The sequence below is a fragment of the Canis aureus genome, chromosome 13 (assembly GCF_053574225.1).
Source record: "Canis aureus isolate CA01 chromosome 13, VMU_Caureus_v.1.0, whole genome shotgun sequence".
Lineage (NCBI taxonomy): Eukaryota > Metazoa > Chordata > Mammalia > Carnivora > Canidae > Canis > Canis aureus.
Genome location: NC_135623.1, coordinates 44920991 through 44944752, shown reverse-complemented (window position 1 = coordinate 44944752; position 23762 = coordinate 44920991). Strand labels below are relative to the sequence as shown.

The 23762-nt window shown below is 41.1% G+C and overlaps 1 protein-coding gene and 1 pseudogene across 16 annotated transcripts in view; both read left to right on the top strand.

Annotated features, from left to right (window-relative positions):
- ANKS1B (ankyrin repeat and sterile alpha motif domain containing 1B) overlaps nt 1-23762 on the top strand; it is a 1050493-nt gene that overhangs the window by 846607 nt on the left and 180124 nt on the right. The gene's annotated exons all lie outside the window — the stretch shown is intronic.
- LOC144282392 (cytosolic purine 5'-nucleotidase-like) lies at nt 1460-2968 on the top strand (annotated as a pseudogene).

The following is a 23762-nucleotide window of genomic DNA, read 5'->3' as shown; positions in this document are numbered from 1 at the left end:
GAAAACAAATCAGCGCTCCCTGGGACAGCTTGGTGTAGGCCAGTAACCAACCGCCAGCCCGGACAGGTTTCCAGGAATTTTGATAAAAGGGTATGCAGTTTAGGTGAGCAGTTTAAGGCCGTGATTACAACAGTCAAAAGTGCCTCATAGTTTTGATGCAACTAACTCAGATATTAGGGAGCATCACACAGCTCGAGTGTTAGATTTTCATAACCAAACATTTGGTTCTCTTGTCCTTTCCTCAGATTCTCTCAATGATAAGATGAGTCCTCTTCTAACATAAGGATGATTCTACCCTAAAATTTTCTGGCCCAAGGCCTTTAATACTACTGCTTAACATTTAAACAAAATATCATCCTGAATTTTTTCTGTTTCCATTTTTGTGTCTCATACGGTGTGCACATAGCTCTTAGAGAAACTGTCTTCTCATTTTACTTTCAGTGCCCTAAAGGGAAAGGGGCTTGAGATATTCATTTCATCTGTGTTTCCTGAAAGGCAAAACTTTATTAGGAAGACAGTAATAATATTCCCGTTGTTGCATGGTCATTACTGTATTGTAAGTGACACTCAGACTAGACTAAAAAGCATAGAGTCAGAGTCATTTCAGATGATAGATCACATTCACAACCAATTAATATGTGGTAGGGAATATAAATAACTGACTTTTCTTTTGGCTTTGAGCTTACTGTGGAGAGATTAGTTTTTTTTGGCTACCCTCAGGAACTGCTCAGCTTTGCTTATGATTCTACATTCCCTACCAGGGGACTTGTTTTTGATACACTATATGGAAATCTTTTGAAAGTTGATGCATATGGAAATCTTTTGGTCTGTGCACATGGATTTAACTTCATAAGAGGACCAGAAACTAGAGAGCAGTATCCAAATAAATTTATCCAGCGAGATGACACTGAAAGATTTTACATTTTGAACACAATATTCAACCTACCAGAGACCTACCTGTTGGCCTGCTTTGTAGATTTTTTTACTAATTGTCTTAGATATACCAGCTGTGAAACAGGATTTAAAGATGGGGGACGGGGATCCCTGGGTGGCGCAGTGGTTTGGCGCCTGCCTTTGGCCCAGGGCACGATCCTGGAGACCCGGGATCGAATCCCACATCGGGCTTCCGGTGCATGGAGCCTGCTTCTCCCTCTGCCTATGTCTCTGCCATGTCTCTGCCTCTCTCTCTTTCTCTCTCTGTGACTATCATAAATAAATAAAAATTAAAAAAAAAAAAGATTTTAGGGATCCCTGGGTGGCGCAGCGGTTTGGCGCCTGCCTTTGGCCCAGGGCGCGATTCTGGAGACCCAGGATCGAATCCCACATCAGGCTCCCGGTGCATGGAGCCTGCTTCTCCCTCTGCCTGTGTCTCTGCCTCTCTCTCTCTCTCTGTGTGACTATCATAAATAAATAAAAAATTTAAAAAAAATAAAAAAATAAAAAAATAAAGATGGGGGACCTCTTCATGTCTTACCGAAGTATGTTCCAGGATGTAAGAGATGCTGTCGACTGGGTTCATTATAAGGGTTCCCTTAAGGAAAAGACAGTTGAAAATCTTGAGAAGTATGTAGTCAAAGATGGAAAACTGCCTTTGCTTTTGAGCCGAATGAAAGAAGTAGGGAAAGTGTTTCTTGCCACCAACAGTAACTATAAATATACAGATAAAATTATGACTTACCTGTTTGATTTCCCACATGGCCCCAAGCCTGGGAGTTCCCATCGACCATGGCAGTCCTACTTTGACCTGATTTTGGTGGATGCACAGAAGCCACTCTTTTTTGGAGAAGGCACTGTACTGCATCAGGTGGATACTAAAACTGGCAAGCTGAAAATTGGTACCTACACAGGGCCCTTACAGCATGGCATCGTCTACTCAGGAGGTTCATCAGATAGTCTGTGATCTCTTGGGAGCCAAGGGCAAAGATATTTTGTATATTGGAGATCACATTTTTGGAGGCATTTTATTTATTTTTTTATTTTTATTTATTATTTATGATAGTCACACAGAGAGAGAGAGAGAGAGAGAGGCAGAGACACAGGCAGAGGGAGGAGCAGGCTCCATGCACTGGGAGCCCGACGTGGGATTCGATCCCGGGTCTTTTGGAGGCATTTTAAAATCAAAGAAACGGCAAGGGTGGCAAACTTTCTTGGTGATTCCTGAACTTGCACAGGAGCTGCATGTCTGGACTGTTAAGAGTGCACTTTTCGAAGAGCTTCAGAGCTTGGATATTTTCTTGGCTGAACTCTACAAGCATCTTGACAGCAGCAGCAATGAGCGCCCAGACATTAGTTCCATTCAGAGACGTATTAAGAAAGTAACTCATGACATGGACATGTGCTATGGGATGATGGGAAGCCAGTTTCGCAGTGGCTCCCGACAGACCCTCTTTGCCAGTCAGGTGATGCAATATGCTGATCTCTATGCAGCATCTTTCATCAACCTGCTGTATTATCCATTCAGCTACCTCTTCAGGGATGCTCATGTCTTGATGCTTCATGAATCAACGGTGGAACACACACATGTAGATATCAATGAGATGGAGTCCCCTCTTGCCACCCGGAACTGCATATCAGTTGATTTCAAAGATACCGACTATAAGCAGCACCAGTTGACCCGGTCGATTAGTGAGATTAAACCCCCCAACCTCTTCTCACTGGCCCCCAGGAAATTACATACTGCCATGATGAAGATGATGATGAGGAAGAGGAACAGGAAGAAGAAAAAGGAGGAAAACCAAAACTGAGCATCCATTAAACAAGTCTGGCAGGACTCACAGGAGCAGAGAATAGTTTCTAGTGGTGGGTAGGGAGCTCCATCAAAGGTATATCTGGAAAGTTTCTGAAGACTTTAAAATATTTTAATCATAGAGAGATACTTCTTAGTTTTGTTTGCACTCTTTGCAGATGGTTCAAATTGTAATGGAGTCTGTATTGAAAGAAAGTAAGGGTAAAGCTGGGCTGAACTGCATGCAGATGGCTCCAAGGTAGCTTGTGACACTGTTTCCTTGTCTTGTTACATCCTCAGTATGTATTGGCTACACCAGGGGTGGTGAAGAGTCTCAGAGTGGAGCAAGGGTGATGGGAAGAGGTGATCCAAAAATGATGTTATGTTACAAATTGTGCTCTTACTCCAAAGTCCATCCTGAATTTTTCTGTGCATTACACAGTATTACATATCAGTGGAGAAATATATTGTTCCCATTATCAAATGTAGTCTGTTCAGGTCAGGGTTCCTTTTATGAGCTTTCAAGTGTCCTCTATGCCTGTGGGCAAACTAGGGGTTGCAGTGGCGTTGCACAAGGGTTTGCTTTGCTGAGGACTGGTCTGGAATGCACTGCTGTGATTCTGTTTTGAGGTAAAAGTCTTCATCTCTTCTTATATTTTTTGATAGCAGAGATGCTTATTATCCAAAAACCATCTTTTTCTCATCTGGGATGAATCTGTAGAAAGAATTTAAGCTGAAAGAGGACAAAGGAACAAGCTCTGTGAAAAGGAAAAAGGAGGAACCCCCTTCTTTCATTAGAGCATAACTGAGTGAACTTCTTAGTGTGGGCTAGTGTGGCTCATGCTCCCAGAGTCCCAGCCTTCTCTGTCCTTTAGGGTGGATTGCTATAGTTCAAAGTCAAGCTTTAGAGGATGGGAAAATGGTGAAGTCAGAACCTTCCTAAAGCAGAGGGCACAATCAGTGTGAATAAATTCACTTCAGAATCCCAAGAGAAATCACTTCTTGTTGTTTTGAACAAGAATGGATCATTACTGTGTACTAAAGTTGCAGTCAGAGTGGCTACAGCAGTTCCAACATAGTATAGACTTGTACTTTACCCTTCCTATATTCCTTCCATTCTTACTGGTGAACACAGATGGTAGATTTAGCTGCTCTAGAATTCAATAAAGTATAATATTTCTAAAATTAAAAAAAAGAAAAGAAAAAAGAAATAACTGACTTTTGCAATGTGCCAGGCACCGTGTTAGGTGCTTTATGATGAATCTGGTATGAATTAGGAGACTGGAATTCAGAAGAGTAAGACATCTTGCCTGAGGTTAGCAGGTAGAGTCAGACTATCCTAGGTAGTCGTTACAAGTGAAGGCCTTGGAGGCAGGATCACTGTGGTATTCCCAGCATCTAGAACTATGCCTGGCCTGCGGGCACTCAATAAATACCTTTCAAATGACAGAATGAGCAAAATGAATCTGACTCCAGAGTCCATGTTATCATTCCATAGATATTACCGTGCAAACGACTGGCCTCGGAGGAAATGTCTAAATCTTGACTAAGGGGCTGTGGAAAAGTTAGGTACCTGCCACCCAGACTCTACCAGATAACAGGCAGGAGCACCCCCATCTTTAGCTTGACGCATGCCTGAAGCAATTACACGAGTCTGTGGCTCAGCTTTCTGAACAGAGATAGGGCAAAGGCAGGGAAGAAATTTGCAATTTCAGTAGTAAATCCCAGTCCTCAGTGTTGAGCTCTGAGTATGCCCATTCTCTGGCATTTAGCCTGTCTATTATACACAGCCAGCAAGATCACTAACGTGCAATAACGGAGACTGACCACCATGAAAACATAGCAAGGAAATTTCATACATCAGATCAATAGGAATCTAAATTAAGGCTTCAGGATTGATGCTTTTTTTCTTGTCCATTTATTATATATCATTCCTTTCTATACTATTAAATGTGCAATTTTTGTTGTAAAGTATAACCCCGAGTCATTAAGTCATTATAATTATTAAGCAAGGCACTCATAATCATCATCGAATCATAAGCCTCCATAATCAGAATAGTCCCGTATCTGACATGACTTTAATTTATAAAGTGTCTCACTGATAAATTTAAATGTTGTGACAAACTGATAATCATCTACATGCAGATGTAACTATATTTTAAGTATTAACAGAACAGGCTTCTCTTTAAATAAATTAAAAATATTAACGGTGGCTGTGCTAGTTCTTCTGCACAGCAGATTGGTGTCCTTCACAAATTATTTAAGGTGTTAGCTTATAAATATATTCATAGGATTTTAGAACCCTGATTGACAATCACGGATGAAATATTATCTTTAAATATTGGGTATGATCCCAAAAGAAAAGACTGATCTGGTTAAAGTGTTTAGATGTGTGGATTTGTGTGTGCCAGGTGTGAGCAAATATGTGTGACCAAAAATGGCCTAGCAGCCATCATGGAGGGTTCACCCTATTGCACCAGCGTGGAGGCTGTGGTTTTTATCACAGTCAGAGTTACTTTATACATATTCTTTAAAATGCTTCCACAGTGATAACTTGGTTGTTGATTACCTAATCAGCTAGACAAGGCAAGAAAGTACCAGGTATTCATTTTTAAAACGCCATTCTAAGACATACCACCATGTACAGCTTACGAGTGAGTCAGAAAGGAAGGGAAGTAAGAGTTTTTAGGCTCTCTTACTGGAATACTTGGTTTCAGTACTGTCGCATATTTATAAAATATAGTTATTCCCCGATGAAGCTTTCCGAAATCACCTAAATGTGTACAGGTGTGCATTCAGAGAGAAGTGGGGAGGTGGAGAAACAGAGAAAGAGAGAAAGAAGAGAGAAGAGGCATAGATAGAATTTGAGGGGCAGAGTTTCTAGGATTTCTTAGCCTGATAGAATGCTCACTCCTGTATTAAAGCACCTCTTAGGTGATGGGTACAGACACATGAGGAAGGTTTTTACTTTTCTTGGTACTCATCCTCATTACCTACCTCCTCCTCCATCTATTTACACATTTCTGAATCCCTAGGTGTTTTCATTCCCAAGCGGTATACCTTCTGTAGGAACTACAGAGAAGAGCAGATCAGGAAGTCAGAGCAGCTGTGTATAATGCAGCCATGCTGCCATGTTTCTGTACGGTGGTTAACACTAAGGGATGGCTCAAAAGAGCCTTCAACTCCCATCTTTATCAGCCCCCCACCAAGCTAGCTCAAATATACGTATGTTAATTTAAGTAAAAATTGTGAGCTTGCTACACAAACTCAACTTTAAGACAAGTTCCCAGGCACCTTTACCAACGAGACCAGCACCCTTAAGATTTTACTATACAAATATTCTGGAACAGCCACTACATGTGTCATCCAGTGCATTTGGATTCAACTCACTCTGTGACAAGTGAACAATTACTTATCCCATTTGTGGAGCCCAAGGACAGAGGGACAAATCCAGAAAAAGGAAACTTTATTGCCTCTTAGAATCAAGAAGAAAATCCTATTCCTTGAACTGTAATCTCCTAGTATGATAGAAAACACAACATTCTGAACTGAACCTGGGATATATTTAGAGACATCTTCACTTCCAGAGCTATTAAGTTATTCAGTACCTTTTGAGGAAGGAAACATTTTTAGAAGAAACAATGAGGTTAAGAAAAGTGCTAATACAAGGAAATGATGTGAGCTGAATCTTAAGAGGTGAGTTGGTGTTCTCTGAGTGGCAGTCAGGTGCAGGGAAGGGAAGGTAGTAATAAACTCAAGGCAGAGGGGTCAAGGTGCAAAGGCATGGGAATGGAGAAGGTGTGCTTCCATGAAAGCAGGAACTAAGTCGGCCACATCCAACATCGTATCCCCAGAGCTTAACACAGCTGCTGGTAACATAGGAAGCACTCTCCATACATTTGAACATTAAATGAACAAATCAATTAACTACCGGCAGGACAGTGTAGCTAATGGAGAGGAGTGATGTGTTGTGTGTGAAACAATAAATCTGAGAGAGACGTAGGGCCAGATTACGATCATTCCTGTAGACCAAGCTCTGAATATTCAGAAAGAAGGAGGAAAGACAGAAAGAAGGAGGCCTTTGGGAAATTTTTAAGTGGACAGGGGACATGACCACATTTGCATTTTTGAAAACCACTATGGGAGCTATGTAAAGGACGAATTAGAGACTGGGAAACCAAGTAAGAGAAGATTGACATAATCCAGGTATAGATGATGAAACCTAATTGGTTTTTTATTTTTCGTTTTTATTGAAGTTTGATTTGCCAACATATAGTATAACACCCAGTGCTCATCCCATCAAGTGTCCTCCTCAGCGCCTGTCCCTCAGTTACCCCATCCCCCCATCCACCTCCCCCCACACAATCCTTTGTTTGTTTCCCAGAGTTAGGAGTCTCTCATGGTTTGTCTCCCTCTCTAATTTTCCCCACTCAGTTCCCCTCTTTTCCCTTATGGTCCCTTTCACTATTTCTTATATTCCCCATATGAATGAAATCATATGATGATTGTCCTTCTCCGATTGACTTATTTCACTCAGCATAATACCCTCCAGTTCCATCCACTTTGAAGCAAATGGTGGGTATTTGTCATTTCTAATGGCTGAGTAATATTCCATTGTATGTGTGGATCACATCTTCTTTATCCATTCATCTGTCGCTGGACATCTGAGCTCCTTCCACAGTTTGGCTACTGTGGACAGTGCTACTATGAACATTGGGGTGCAGGTGTCCCAGTGTTTCACTACATCTGCATCTTTGGGGTAAATCCCCAGCAGTGCAATTGTTGGGTCATAGGGCAATTCTACTTTTAACTTTTTGAGGAACCTTCACACAGTCTTCCAGAGTGGCTGTACCAGTTTGCATTCCCACCAACAGTGCAAGAGGGTTCCCTTTCCTCCACATCCTCTCTAACATTTGTTGTCTCCTGTCTTGTTAATTTTAGCCATTCTCACTGGTGTGAGGTGGTATCCCATTGTGGTTTTTATTTGTATTTCCCTGATCGCAAGTGATGTGGAGCGTTTTTCATGTGCTTGTTGGCCATATCTATGTCTTCTTTGGTGAAATTTCTGTTCATGTCTTCTGCGCATTTCATGATTGGATTGTTTGTTTCTTGGGTGTTGAGTTTCATAAGTTCTTTATAGATCTTGGATACTAGCCCTTTATCTCCTATGTCATTTGCAAATATCTTCTCCCACTCTGTAGTTTGTCAGTTTTGTTGATTGTTTCCTTTGGTGTACAGAAGCTTTTTATCCTGATGAAGCCCCAATAGTTATTTTTGCTTTGGTTTCTTTTGCCTTCATAGATGCATCTTGCAAAAAGTTGCTGTTGCCAAGTTCAAAAAGGGTGTTGGCTGTGTCCTCCTCTAGGATTTTGACGGATTGCTGTCTCACATTTAGATCTTTCATCCATTTTGAGTTTATCTTTGTGTATGGTGTAAGAGAATGATCCAGTTTCATCCTTCTGCATGTGGCTGTCCAATTTTCCCAACACCATTTATGAAATAGACTCTCCTTTTTCCAGTGGATATTCTTTCCTGCTTTGTTGAATATTAGTTGACAATAGAGATGAGGGCCCATTTCTGTGTTCTCTATTCTGTTCCATTGATGAAAACCAGCTGCAAAGAGCAACAGTAAAGACAGGAGAGATGGATTCTAGAGACAACGTGAAGGCAGGATTAATAAGGTTTGGTGACCAGCAGACATGGGCATGAGGAAATGGAAGGGATGCTTGAGTGTCTGGAGGTACCGTTCACTACACTCAAAAAGAGGGAGACCAGGTTTGGGAGAAAGAAAATGAGTTTCATTTTAGACATGTTGAGGGATTGAAGGAACATCAGAGGGGAGATGACCAGCAGGTGGTCAGGAATTCTGTCAGGTCTGGGAGGGGGAAATGTTGATTCATGTCTAAGAGAGCATTAACCACTGACTGAGATCCTGCTTATTCATTCACTCCACAAATATCTAGCTGCCTCTTCAACATCTTCACTTATCTAAAACATACATCAAATTCAACATGGCTCAAACTAAATTCCTTCCTTTTAAAGATTTTATTTATTTATTCATGAGAGACACAGAGAGCGAGAGAGGCAGAGACACAGGCAGAGGGAGAAGCAGGCTCTATGCAGAGAGCCTGACGCGGGACTCGATCCTGAGACACCAGGATCACACCCCAGGCTGAAGGGAGGTGCTAAACCCGCTGAGCCACTCAGGGGCCCCTAAATTCCTGATATTCTCTGGAAAACTTCACTGGCAGCCATCCCCGTATCTCATTTGAGGGAAACTGCATCTTCCTAGTTGCTCAGGCCAAAATTCATGAATGCCTGTGTCCTCAATGTCTCTGCCTCTCATAACTCCAATTCCAATGCCAGCACATCCTGTTGGATGTACCCTCAGCACATATCCAGAAACGTGGCGCCTCCTCACCTCATCCACTGCGGCTCCTCTGATACAATCCACCATTATCTCCGGTCCATATTACTGCAGTGGCCTCTCAACTGGTCTCCTGACTCCACCTTCTCCCTCTCAGGCTTTTCTCACTGTAGCCGCCAGAGAGATCCTATTAAGATGGAAGACCTGACTTCATCTCTCCTGCTACTCTCCCCCCAAGCTCCTTGGATTCCTAACCCAAGAGGCCTTTCTCACTGTTCCCAGTTCATAGCAGCATTCGCCTACCTCTTGCCCCTTGTACTTGCATTCTGTTCCGAAGGATACTCCTTCCCAAGGTAGCTACATCTTTCGTCTTCTTCTCATCCTTCCATAAATCTCACTTTCTTTTGGGGAGTCTCCTTTAACTCCTTATTTAAAAGTATGCTTCCCCAACATCTTTCCCTGATTTTTACCTACAGTACCGATAGTGATTCTGTATTTCATTTATTTTATATATTGTCTTTTTGTTCCATCAGAATGCAGAGAAGTTCCATGAAGAGAAGGATTTTTACTTTGATGAGTAATTTTTCCCCCGGTATATATGATAGCGCTTGACTAGAATATTCTATTCTACAGGTAGAATATCTCCATATTCCATCTCAATCAGTCAATAAATAGTTGCTGGAAGGAAGGAAGGATAGACTGAAGCTGTATGTACTTGGCATTGTTTTAATTATGGACAGAATTATAATATACATGTCCCTGCCCTCCTTGCAGTCTTTTGGCAGAAACAAGACACATTCCCATGCAAAAAGTTAAGGAACTGTACAAATGCATGCTGGAGGCATCTATAATACTATTGTGTTCTTTAGGCTCTTATGAGCTTACGTCTGTGAAAGACTAGAGTGACACCCTCTGTTCTCAGATTTCTGTTTGCTCCACTTAAGGACAACATTGGCCACAAGGCAGACATTTCTTTACTAAGCTCAGCAAAACCTCGTATGTTTTTCAGACATAAAATAAAATTGTGAAATAGCATGTACCATCAAGCTACATATACACCACTTTGTTCTATAGTCATTTATCTTACCTTCTTTTTGTTTGATGGACTTGTTAGAGGAAAGTACTTTGTCAGGTGAATATTGAGACATTTATAATTGAACAGTTCTTTTTATTTGGGTCTCCCTTTAAATCCTTGTCAGTTGAATATAAGAGACTCTTCGCATAAGATTCCTGCATTTCATTCCTGCTTCTACTTTCAACCTTCATATTTCTCATCTTTAGTCCTCAAAAATTGAAATATGGTAGCAATTGAGTAAAAACAAAGCAGCAGATCTCTGGTTTGGAGAGTCTGTCAGTTTATCTGTTGTATAAAGTATGGTGATAAATGTACATTCTTAAGTACATGACAGTAACTGTATAGTAAACGTACACTGTGGTAAGAAACATCCAGCAGAGGCCTAGATTTAATCTCTATAATGTATTCATGTAATAAGTTATTCATTCATTTATTAATTCAAATCTGTAAATATTTATTCACTATGTGCCACTGATGGGCAAGGTGCTATTGATGAATGAATGACTAAGACATAGCTGTCTAGGTGGCAAGAAAGACATTGCACAGCTGAATACAAAGAGAAAGCTGTCTTAATGGGAGGTGCCCAAGGTGCAATAAGGATACAAAGAGATCGTCACATGAGAGACCTGTTACTGCTTTCTTTGCCAACTAAAGGTGGAAAGAACTGATCTTCTCTTCATGGAAACAACAGCCAAAGGTTATTTCACTTTCTATGAGTTTTGTGTTTTTTTCCCTTCTTAATAGGACAACCAAGGAAAGGACATCAAAATTTATTTATTAAGCACAATCTTTGCCATGAAATTGTGTTTGAGAGAGATGCAAAAAAGAAACAAAACAGGTTTATAGACTTCAAGGATCTTGAGAAGTACAGATAAGTATATCAATCAATGTATAATTAAGTATTGTTTACATGTCTTAGTGGAGTAGATCAGGGTCTCTCAACCTTCACAAATCCCTTCAGGCATCTTGCTATAAAGGACAGATTAAAATTCAGCAGGTCTGAGGTGAGGCCTTGAGATTCTATGGCTCCAACCATCTCCCAGCCAGTGTCAATGCTGCTCATCATTTGACAACACATTTAGTGACAAAGATAGAAACAAAAAAGGGCCCAACAACTTTCGAGATGCGGACTTAAATATCTAGGAAAATACATCTCAAAAAAAATGAGACTGGAGTCAGGCCCTGAATGAAAAGGATCAGAAGAAACAGACTGGAGGAAAAAAAGAAGTAAACTGAGTAACCAAAGCAAAACAGCGGAAGATACATTCTGGGAGAGTGAACAGAAGACTTTTCACAGGGCAAAGAATTCCTATGGGGGAGTATTAGACAATACAGATGGGATGATCAGTTGGATCATACTGTGGGAAGGTTTTGTCTGCCAAGCTGCAGACTAAGGGATTTATCCTATGATCAAATGGACACCAATGGAATTTGGAGGTGGGAGGAGAGTAACATAATTCACTTTACATTTTAGAAACATTAATCAGGTAAGTATTATTACTCTAGTTTAAGGATGAGGCAGCAGATGCACTGGCTTAGAAATACAGTGATGGAAATAGAAAGAAAAGAATCTGTGCAAGGTGAGAGGCTCTAAAGAAAGATGCAATCTTTGCCAAAAAGCCTCTAGATCCTCCAGTGGACATGGTAAACACTTTAAAGGAAGAATTGATAAGACTCAACGAATAAACTACGAAGAATGAAGAAGTTGAAGACCACAATGACTCAAACCTCAATAATAGAATGGCCATTAAAACAAATGATTGAAAAGAGGCTAAGTTTGGTGAAGGAATAGATGAGTTTGGATTTAGCTATTGGAAGTTTAAAGTGATAGCAGAACTCCACACGGAGACTTCCAGCAAACTGTTATTACCCTGAGGTGGAGATCGGGGGAGTAGTTATCACTACAGACAAAGACACTGGAAAAGTCAGAAGTGGTGATGATGAAAACAGTGAGGCAAGGGTAGGCCCCCAAGACACACACTGGAGAGGGCTGAAAGCAGAGGGCCAAAGACTAGACTTACAGGTATGTCCTTATTTAAGGAACAGAAAAACAATTGAAAAAAAAATTTTGTCTTTGAAATTTTTCAAAGACAAAAAAAATTTTTTTTCAATAGTCCATTATCAGGGTAGTGTCTACACTGAACCATACCTTTTGACCCATAGGACTGTTGACTTTGGGAATGTCTGAATACATTTGTATTCCCTTCTTGGCAGAGTCAATGCTAGGCTTTTCCTGATGTGTTTTCAGAAGGCATGAGATCTAGCCCATTTTATATCCTAGCCACCCTGTGGCCTCGTCACCAGTCAAAAGGGATAAAAATACTACAGTACTCCCAGGTGTTATTTAAAAAATGAAATTAAGAAAATTTTTAAATCATAAATTTCAATGAAGCCTTCTCAAACTCATGAAGAGTAAATGTAATTTATATGCCATCCTCAAGCTATGCTCAACTTAGATTACCAGGAGAAAAGACAAACAGATTTATTTTCCTAACTTAAAGTAACCACATCGAGGTTTTTAAATCGTATTCACCAGATTTTATCGAGGGCTTGTGGTATGCTCAGTACTGTGACGGCAGCACACCAGATACAGAGTTAAAATCAGCATGAGGCCTGATTCGGATCTGGTAAGAAAGAAGAGAAACAGAAGTCGCGAATGATAAAACATGAATCAATATGTTACAAATGCCATAAGACCTAAGTGAACCCAGTCCAAGTGATGCTAAATTTCTGGCTAAGGGAGAGAGGAAGAAGGCCCTGAATTAGGGTAAAACTGTGACAGATGGAGAGGAAAGGAAGGGCATCCCATGCAGGCCCAGGGGGAAGAAAGCACAGACAGGGCTTGGACAATGGCAGGGAGCACAGTTAGCCTGGAACATGGAACAATTAGGGGAGCAGCAGGAGACAGATTGTGAAGGGCACAGATGCCAGGCCAAGGAGTCGGGACTTTGTTCTGTGGACAGTAAAGCATGATGAGGGCAACAAAGGACCTAGAACAAAGTAACACAATGGGAACCCTACTTAAGGTGGTTCAGCAAAAAGGGTGGGCTTTAGGGGACAAAGAATGGAGATAGTAGGATGAGCAAAATAGACGGATATTTCTAAGTTGCTCATTAAAGCAGAGGACAGCAGTATTCTATGAAAACCACTACAGGCATCTCCTTCCCCCGAAAATTAATTTCAACAGGAACACGGAATTCACCCCGCTCTTTTCCTAATAATCTGTGTTTTAGAGTTGAATATGAAGTTCCAAAATAGATACACTGGGCATGGAAGCCAGGAAGACTGGCCAGGACAGAAAGCCACATGCCAGCTCTAGGGAGTCAGGGCAGAAAGGTGAGGGGTAGCGCAGCAGAAGCGGTGATTCTCACCTGCTGGGGACCGTAGGTTCCTTGGAGACTGCACATAGTTCATATACATGTGAAATCCTGCATGCAGTTTCAGGGGTTCCTGGATCCCTTGAGCTCTATACATGGGCACCAGACACTCATATTAAGAAATCTCTGAGCTGGAAAAGACAAAATTAAGGATGCCCCAGAAGCACCATGAGAAGGGGCATCTAAAAACCCACAATTACAGAAGTTGAGATTACCTACCCCAGATGTTTCCAGTGAGGCTCCCTGCTACAATCACCTGGGGTTATTCCCATGGCACAGTCAGACCTTTTGGAGGGATTCGAAAATCTGAAATTTTAACTGAGGTCATTTTGAAATCTCTAATCTAGTTTCTGTGGGCTATAAACCCTTTGTAGGCAGATGGAGCACTCTGCTGTTTCTAAAGACCTTAGTAGAGATCTTTTGATATGTCACTATGGGGCAGAACACTGTGGCGCTGAACCACTTAAACCTGACCTTCTCAGTTCAGCTTCATTTGTGACTTTCACTTCATCTCTCACACAACGTGGCCATGGTGCCCTCTTAGAAGACAACCATTACTTCCTTCAGCCTTTCCCACTCCCAACCTTCCCACTGTGCTTGTAGTTATAGTTTCCAGCCCCATCATCATCATCATCATCATCATCATCATCATCATCATGGCTCTTGACTTCTCAGGGCTTACTGCTAATCTCAGCATCCTAGAGGCTATCTCTTGAGAACGAGGCATTCTGGAGTCTCTACTGGATACCCTCCTCCAATTCCAGGGTGACTCATTCAGAAAGCCCCAGGGATCAGGAAATAGGTAGATTCCCTTAACTGACCCTTGACCTCTACATTATTTCCCGCCCATTTCTCTGGCTCTGCGGAAGCAATGGAAATAGCTAAAGACCAAAGGGCTAAAGAATAAGAAGGCAGGCGATTTAAAGCAAGCCTCTGCTGTCCAGCATTCCTGGGGTATTTCGGGAAGAGACCCTATGGCAGAGTCGAGCTTTCTTATTCAGCAGCCAAGCTGAGCCACTTTGGAGTGCTGGGGACCAAGAAGGCTCACCACAACCTCAAAGAGTCAAAAGTGAAAATGTGAGGATCGAGCAAATTCCTTGACTTTGTACCTCCTAGCTTTGTGTTTTCTTGGGTAGGTGGGTGGGGTACCAGTGGCTAGCAGGGTCTGGTTTGTTTGGAACGGAAGAGTGCAGGTGGCTGCACCTAGGAAGCAGCAGACACCGAGAGGCACTGTCTTCACATGATTCCAAATGCTTTAGGTTTCCCAACCGCTTAAAAATGGTTCATGCTTGCACCTCAGCCTTCCAGAATATCATATATTATTCTGTTCCTGATGTAGAGGAAAGAGAAAGGATGGGAAGTCAGGCAAGTGAGTGACATGAGTCACTTACCATGTGCCTTTGTGTCTCTTACTTACTCTCCCAAGAGCTTCTTTTTTGTGTGGATTTTCTTTTGTTTGTTTGTTGTTTTGGTGAAATGGGCATAATTACCCCTCCCTTATCAGGTTGTTGTGAATCTTAATGTGATCCATGATACAAAGCATCTAGCAAAGTGTCTGGCTCTGAAGCAGCACTCAATGTCATTTCCGTGCCCATCCTCAGCTCCATCATCCAGATCACTGGTTCCTCAGTTTACATTGCAAGGTGCTAGGACTTAGAATCTACCCCTGAATATATCCATACCTACAAGTCCAGAGCATAATCCAACGATAAGAAGCTAGGTGATTCACTTAACCACTTAACACCTCAGTTTCTTCTCTTAAAATGATGGGTTTGTATGAACCCCCCCCCCCGCCCTGCCTCCAGCTCTTCCCCTCACTGGTTCTTCACGAGAGGTAAACCAACCCTATCTGAGTTATTACTGTGCAACACATGCGGCTACAGCTGTGTCCTAGGTTGAAACCACAGAAAACAGCCCACTAAAAATTAAAACAGAAGGGAAAGTATTTAAGGATAAACAGCAGGAGACCTAACCATTACAGCCGGGTAGAAAGATACAGAGAAGAGAGATAATGCTAAACTACTAAACTACAACTGAAGTGAAGGTGGAAATTACAGCAACAAAAGGCATTACCAGCCCAAAGGCTAACAGATCCTGTGATGTGAGACAAAATGTCATTTCCAAAGGTTTTTAATAATTGTGCTTCTGCAAGATTTGTAATTACAGACATGAATAATCCTCGGCATGTATCAGTTCTAAAGATAGAGGCTGTTATTCTGTTCCAGATGAAGAGCTAAAGAATAATCTCACACCGGTTGGTACATGACAAGGCAGTAACAACCAGACAATTAGGACAATGCATCAGCAGAATTGGAGTCGCAATACCCCGTATCCAGATGCTGAATCCATCAGCAAGGAAAGGACATCATCACCACATGAGTGTCAGAAGTCTCCAGATAAAAGGAAAGTGTATCACGCAAAGGATGAGGACATTACTGCACAGAGTAGACCAGTCACCACTTCGCTCCTACCTGAATAACTCTCAAAGGTGACAAAGGATAGTTTTATTTTTAAAAGGCAGCCAAGAAAAATATTTTTAAGTGAGGGGGATGGTGGATAGAAAATGTAGGGGCGCCTGCATGGCTTGATCGGTTAAGTGTCTGCCTTCAGCTCAGGTCACGATCCTGGGGTCCTGGGATGGAGCCCTGCGTCAGGCTTCCTGCTCAGCGGAGAGTCTGCTGCTCCCTCTCCCTCTGCCCCTCCCTGCAGACTCGTACTTGCTCGCTCGCTCTCTCTCTCAAAGAAATCTTTTTTTAAAATTTATTTTTAATGTAAATCCCTTAATGTTGAATTACTGGTTTGCCTGTGAACGCTGTTTTGTTGGGCTTCTCTATGGTTTATAACATTTACTGCTTATAGTAGGCGATCAGCAAACCAGATAAATTTAAGAGACGAGGAGTTAGATTGCTTTCAGGTGGAGTCATCCTTGGACCTGCTTTCTTTCTCTCGCACCCCACCTATACTTTGTCAGGAAATCTGTCGACCCTGCCTTCAAAGCATATCCAGGATGGAAACTACTTCTCAGTACCATCACCACCACCCAGAACTAGGACTGTGGGCTCCCTACACCTCTCCTTACCCCTCCGTAGTCTATTCCCCAAAATGGCAGCCAGAGTGATGGTTTCCACTCTTCTGCTCAAAACCCTTCAGTGGCTCCCCATTTCACTCGGAGCAAAAGACAAAATCCTTCTTCATTGGCCTGTAAGGCCCACAGGGCTTCCTCTTCATCTGCCCTCCTGTTCCTCACTGCCAACACAGCAGTCTTTCTTCTCCTACACTCCAGGAGAAAGCTCCCAACTTGGAAATTTTGCATTGACCATTGCTTCTGCCTGGAAGTTTCTTCCCTAAACATCCATCACACATTCTCACTTCACGTGAGAGTGTACTCACATTGCACTTTTTCAATGAGATGAAACCTAACCACCCTTAAAATTACAGCTGGCTACTCCCATCTTTGATCTGCTGTTCCTGTGACTCCCTGGTTCCTTCATCTTTCTCTGCTTATCACCTTCTGACATCCTTATTGAGTTTCCTATTTTTTATCATTTGCTTTTTTGTCTCTTCATTGTCTTTGTCTTTGTCTCTTCACTAGGGGGCAGGGACCTTTGTTTTGTTCTCCAGTATAAACCAAATGCCTAGAACAGTGTCTGGTACACAGTAGATGTTTATAATTATTTGGAAAATGAATGAGTAAATATAACAGAAAATCCAACTCAAACTGGCTTCAACCAAAAGGAAATACTGTCCCATATAACTGGAAGTTCAGAGGTGTGTGGGGACGTCAGGAGAAGCTCTGCTTCCCTGTGATTCTTCTAGGTCAGTTATTTCATCGGGCTGAAAACGAAATGGTTGCACAAGTTCTAGGACAAATTTGGGGTGGCCCAGGCCAGAGCAGGTGGACAGGATAGAGGATAACTCTTTGATATTATCTTTTAAGAGTGAAGACACTTTAGCTAGAAGCCCCAGCAGACTTCTGCTAGCATCTGATTGGCCCAAATTGAACCAGTCTTTATTGTCAGGGGGATGATGTGCAATGCTTTGCCTCCCTGGGAAGAGGGATGGAAAAAGCAGAACGGATTTAGCTAAGACTAATCAAAACCCACCTCAACCACATGGTCACCTCACAATGGGGGAGAAGTGCGATAGATAGATAAACCTAGTGTCTACTTCTCAAAATTAACCAGATAAGACAAACAGGCAAACAGAAGGAATCGAGGAAAAGATTTGGTCAAAATAGAGATACTGGAAAACTGAACATTCTGAAAGCATCTCAATTGATTTTACTGGTGGTGATGCTCTGAATTCAGTAGCATATGAGCTTAATGACATTTTGGACTTGCCTGGGAGTATTGGAAGTGTTTTTGTGAACTGCACAGAAGCCCTGCTCGTGTGTGACAGTCTCACGCCATCCCTGCTGATCCATATTCACACAGTAAATATGTTTAGGACTGAATATGAAACAAATTTGTTATTGATTCTGGTTTCACTGGAAACCAAATATAATGAATATTCTATACTCTTACAGTTTGTAGATGGAGAAAAGGTGACTGAAATATATAAACACTCTTTACTTGTTAAATGCATGATGTGGGATGAGATGGAGACATATGGGACGTAGAATATGAGATTTCTGCAGTTTTGCTTCTGCATAAAACACACAGAAAAGCTTATTACTCCTGCTGATTTCCAGTCAATGATCATTCCTCCTGGGATTTGGCAAGAGTCTATCTCTGCTATCTGTTGAAAAAAGTCATAGAGAATGGGAAAAACTTCTCTAATCAAATTGGAAAGCTAAACAATTTCTGAGGGAGGAGTGATTAAGAATAAAGTTTTAGACATAGTTTGTATGCACAATTTCAGGCAAACAGTGGGCAGATTATAACAGGATTATATCTATTCATACTGTGAGTGGGACTTCATGGAAATAATTTATTAGCAGATTCCTATACATAAACTCCCATGCAAGTGATACAGTGGAGATCTTAATCTCTTAAATCCATATAGCAAAAGAAGAATTTGAAATTTTTAACTCCAAAATTATTTCATTCTATTCTTTGGCTCTCTGGGTCATTTTGGAGTCTTTTGTTTGTTTGTTTTCTTATCAGTCAGAGGGAACAGAGTAAGGATAGGGACACAGTTTTTAAAATTGTTACTATATTTCTTAGATTGCAGGTATATATAAGTATATATGTATATATGTATGTGTATATATACTTATATATATATATATATATATATATACAGTTGTGTTAGACAAAATAATGGCCTCCAAAGATACATATGTCTTAATCTCCATATCCTATAAGTATGTTAAGTAACATGACAAAAATGTATTAAAGTTGCAGATGGAAATAAGTCTGTTAAACAGTTGACTTTAAAATAAGGATATATTCAGGGCACCTGGGTGGCCCAGTCAGTTAAGCATTTGCCTTTTGCCCAGGTGATGATCCCGGGGTCCTGGGAGCCCCATGGCAGGTTCCCAGCTCAGCCGACTTTTCCCTCTCCCTCTGCCCCTCCCTCCTGCTCATGCACTCACACACTCTTCCTCTCAAGTAAATAAATAAAATCTTTTTAAAAAATAAAATAAGGGGATTATTTTGGATTATCCCAGTGGTCCCAAAGTAATCACAAGGGTTCTTGAAAGTAAAAGAGAGTATAGGAAGAGGGAACCAGAGAGATGGCCCCATCAGCCTGAATTTGGTAGCTTTGAAGATGAAGGAAGATGGAGATAAGCCCAGGAAATCAGACAGCCTCTAAAGAAGGAAAGTGCAAGGGAATGTATTCCCCTCTAGAGCCTCCAGAATAGAATACACCTTGCTGACTCCTTGATTTTGCCCAGTAAAATCCATGTCAGACTTCTGAACTGCAGAACTGTTAGAAAATAAATTTGTGTTGTTTTAGGCCATTAATTGTGTAGTAACTTGTTACAGCAGCCATAGAAAACTAATACAGCTATCATTTTATAGAATCACATATTGCAAACAGAAAGGTATTGAAATAGCCTTGAGTCTGGAATGTTCTTAGATGCTTAACGAAATAGATTAAAAGTTGAACAGGATCCAGTCCAATCTGCCTTATCAAACCAGAGCACATTCCAGGAACTGAGCTTTGCTATCTGTTATGGACACTTCAAGAAAGTGTACTCCCCAATAATCACAAACCGGAAGACTGCTGAACAGAATGTACCACTGTGAGAATGTAAAAGGAAACAAGAATTTTATTTGCCTCTCATACAGAGGCAGATTCTTATTTCTACATTCTCTATTTGCCTGAATGTAAGAAATATTTGCCTTCTTTTAAGACTATGAAGTTTCTTGATTTGAACTCTAGCATTTTGGGATGAGTTTTGGCATTGTTTCTGACATTGACTTTCATATTTAAAGATAACTGATAGGGATCGTTACCTTTTGGGGTGCTTGATGCATAACCATTCCATGTATATTGAACAAACACTTATTTGTTCATCGCCCTAGGCAGTGGAGTACAATGGTGAATAGTCTACATTCAACCCTTGTCTTCCCATAACTTAAAGTCTAGTGGAGACTGCAGACTCTTACGAAGGTCATCACAACACAGTGGGAAGTGCTATAATAAAAGGACGCTTTGCTGAAGGGCACCTAACCCAGTCTTGACAAAGAGGAGGTGGTGAATAGCTGAAGGCAAGGATTTTAGAGAAAGCAGTCCCTTTGGCACTTCCTTCATCACATGGCTGATTTATGTTTGCAGAGCCAGGCCTTGTTCTTCTGTCTCTTTCTCCTGCTCAATTTGAATCCCTTGCTCACCCTGTTCTTGGCTGTAGCATGGCATATTGGCCATTCAGCACATGTTGTTAAGGAGGAATTCAGAACATTCTTCAAAATTATGGCTCAGTATGTTTTTTAAACTACCCTACAGGTGTAGCTTTGGCTTTTCATTCTGAAACTTGCTATGCCACAGCTGGCCAAAAATCCGTTTGCTATCCTTTCCCTATTTTTATATCTTGCCCATAACATTTTGCTAATTCCTAACACAAAAAAAATGGTATTTGTCTTTAGGTTAAATATTTTATTTTTCTAGGTATAAAATAATATGACTTCATTTTAGAAATCTGGGAAATTATAGAAAATAAAGAAATAGTATCTGTCACCATTTTTCTGTTGCCCTCAGTTTTTTTATACGATCAATCCTCATTATTCACAGATTCCATATTTGCGAATTCACCTATTCAGTTAAACTTAATTGTAACCCCTGAACAAAACTCTCAGTGCTTTCTCAGTCAGTCAGGGGCCTGGGCACATGCCAAACAGCAAAAGTATTGAGACCCACCACACACATTCCCAGCTGGGGATGCTGAGGTTGGGCAGGGCGATGCTCTGCCTTGTTTCAGCTCTCAGGCTGTAAACTAGTATCCTTTTTGTAGTCTACTTAGTGCCATGGGTTTTTTTTTTTTTTTTTTTGCATTTTTGTGCTTTTTTTGGTGATTTAACTGTTTAAGATGTCCCCCTAACCCCCAGCATAGTGCCAAAGTGCCCTCTTGTGTTCCTAAGCACATGGAGAAAATATGTGTGTTAGATAAGTTTCGTTCACACATAAGTTACATTGCTGTTGGCTGTGAGCTCAGTGTTAATGAGTCAACAATATATATTAAATAAGGTGTCTTTAAACGTAAACCCACATAAAACAACGGTATCTATTGATCAGTTGGCGGAATCATTGTGACCAGAGGTTGTCTTTTCCCTCAGAGCAGTAATTCAGTATTGGCTAACTCCGTATTCATAGGTATAGAACATAACTAGTGCAGATATTAAGAATCTACTGTATTTTCTTTATGCCAAAAAAGAAAAGAGAAACCATAACATATGTTTGTTTTTGTATCCTACCTTTTTTTTTCACTTAGCCTATATTCTGAACTCTTTTCAATGCTATTACATATTTTTAAGATATGATCTTAATAATGTATTCAACCAAATGGATCTCCTTGATTTAGTTTCCCTCTTGCTAGATGTTAGGTTATTTCCAAAGATCATTCTTAAACCTAACGATTTCATGTTTTTCTTTCATTCATTCATTCAATAAATATTTATTGAGTACCAACTATATTTCAGGCCTCATGCATAAGGATGCAAAAATAAACAGGACGGATATCTATCCTCAGGGGTCTCTGTCCTCCTGAAGCCTGTAATCAGTTGAGAGGGACAGATAATAAACATTTACACAAATAATTCATTAGAATAGTAATAAATGCTAGTAGGGACAAGGACAGAAAGCTACAAAAGCACACAAGAAAGCCTGATCTTGATGAGGGAATAGTTCTCTAATAAGTGACATTTTCAACTAACCCCTGAAAGAACTCAGGACCAAAATGTACTACACTCCTACATGAGAGATAGAGGGAGAGGGTTTTTCTTCTCTCCTCCTCACCATCCCCACAGCACAAGCCAATGGTGCATCAGTAGACTTCACCCTCATGGGCACGTGACCACCAGGGTCAGTCACCCATCTGGGTGCCTACCCACACCCAGTACCACTCGATCGTCCACCCCCACCCCTAGAACGAAGAAGGGTAGGGAAAGCATCAGGCTAGGCTAAAGGGTATGTCTGCCTGGATGGGATCTGGTACAGCAGACCCCACAGGACTAGGCTGGCAGAAGAGGGATGTAGGTGTATAATGTGTGAACACATCAGTAGTATTCAAGTCAAGAACCAATTAACACCATTAGTTGACCTCATTCCACATCTTAAAGACAGCATTACTTGAAGAGGTCCAAGTGTCCGCTTTGCCAGAAAATGTTTTACACCATTTTCTTTGTGAATATTTCTCCAAGAAGTGTGTACACTGAACTCGAAGCAACGTGAACATCAAGGAATTGAGATGTGCAAAGCTTAATTATTTGAGGATTATTGGGGAGTATCAGCCTGAATTATGTCAAGCAGAATTTAAAAGAAATGCAACTTGTACTTTCATAAGTGTTGACATCAAGTCTTAACTACTAACTAGCCATTGCCACTAGAGGTCCCGCCTGCCCGACTTCAACAGATGAGCGTTCTTTTTAACTAGTCCCTGAGTGGTGTGATTTGTTAACACATACCACTTAAGTGCTTGGAAATACTTATTCTTTCAAAAAAGATTAACTGCAGTAATCTTTGGCGCACCACGAATTTGCTTAGCAAATTCTCTCAGCACAAAAGAAACTTCAGCTAAATCGTTATCAATTCAGAAGCAGAAATACCCAAATTAGTATGCAATGCAAAAAGTTAACTTCTATCCTGAAGGCCTTGACATCCAGAATGCAAATTAATGGTGACTTATTTACCAGCTATACACTGTGATTCTCTAAAAATACTACAATGACAAGATATGCATTAATCCTAATAAGGGGGATCCCTGGGTGGTGCAGCGGTTTGGCGCCTGCCTTTGGCCCAGAGCGCGATCCTGGAGACCCAGGATCGAATCCCACATCGGGCTCCCGGTGCATGGAGCCTGCTTCTCCCTCTGCCTATGTCTCTGCCTCTCTTTCTCTCTCTGTGACTATCATAAATAAATAAATAAAAATTAAAATATATATATATATATATATAAAAAATCCTAATAAGGTTCTCAAAAGCATCTTTACAGAAACTTCAAATTCCATACCCTCTGGGCTCGAATTAGCTAATGCTCACCTTAAGAGTGACAGTTGGAAGCCAATTTGGCACTTTACCCAGCTTTCTAACAGTCCTTAGGTGAAAAAGGGAAGAAAGATGTTAGTTACAAAATCAGCATCAGAGTTCATAAACATTTGCCTTTTTGTTTTCCGTGTAGTCTAGTTGAGATTCACTCTTTCCCAGAGTGTGTTAGAAAGAGGCCCCCACCACCACCACCACCACCACCACCACAACCTTCTCAGCAAGGTCTTCTCCACTCATTGCAAATGGCAAGCACACTTCCACTTTGCTCAATCCTTAGGTCTCCACGAAGAGCTCCATGTTCCATAACCTCACAAAAGGTTCATCCCCTGCTGTGCCTTTGTCAGTATCTTTAGCTGTCCTTCCAAGACATTGTTCAGGTTCTGTGACATGATCTATTCTTAGTGAACCCATGCTGGGGAGTCTTAAACCCTCACATTTTCATCCAAGTGACTCCATAGTTTGGCCTAAGTATAAATAACTGCAATTTGTATATGTTTTCCCCACCAAGGATGGATTTTAACCTTTGCATTTGTAGGAAAAGCACTTATTCTGTCTCAGGTTTTCCTGAGC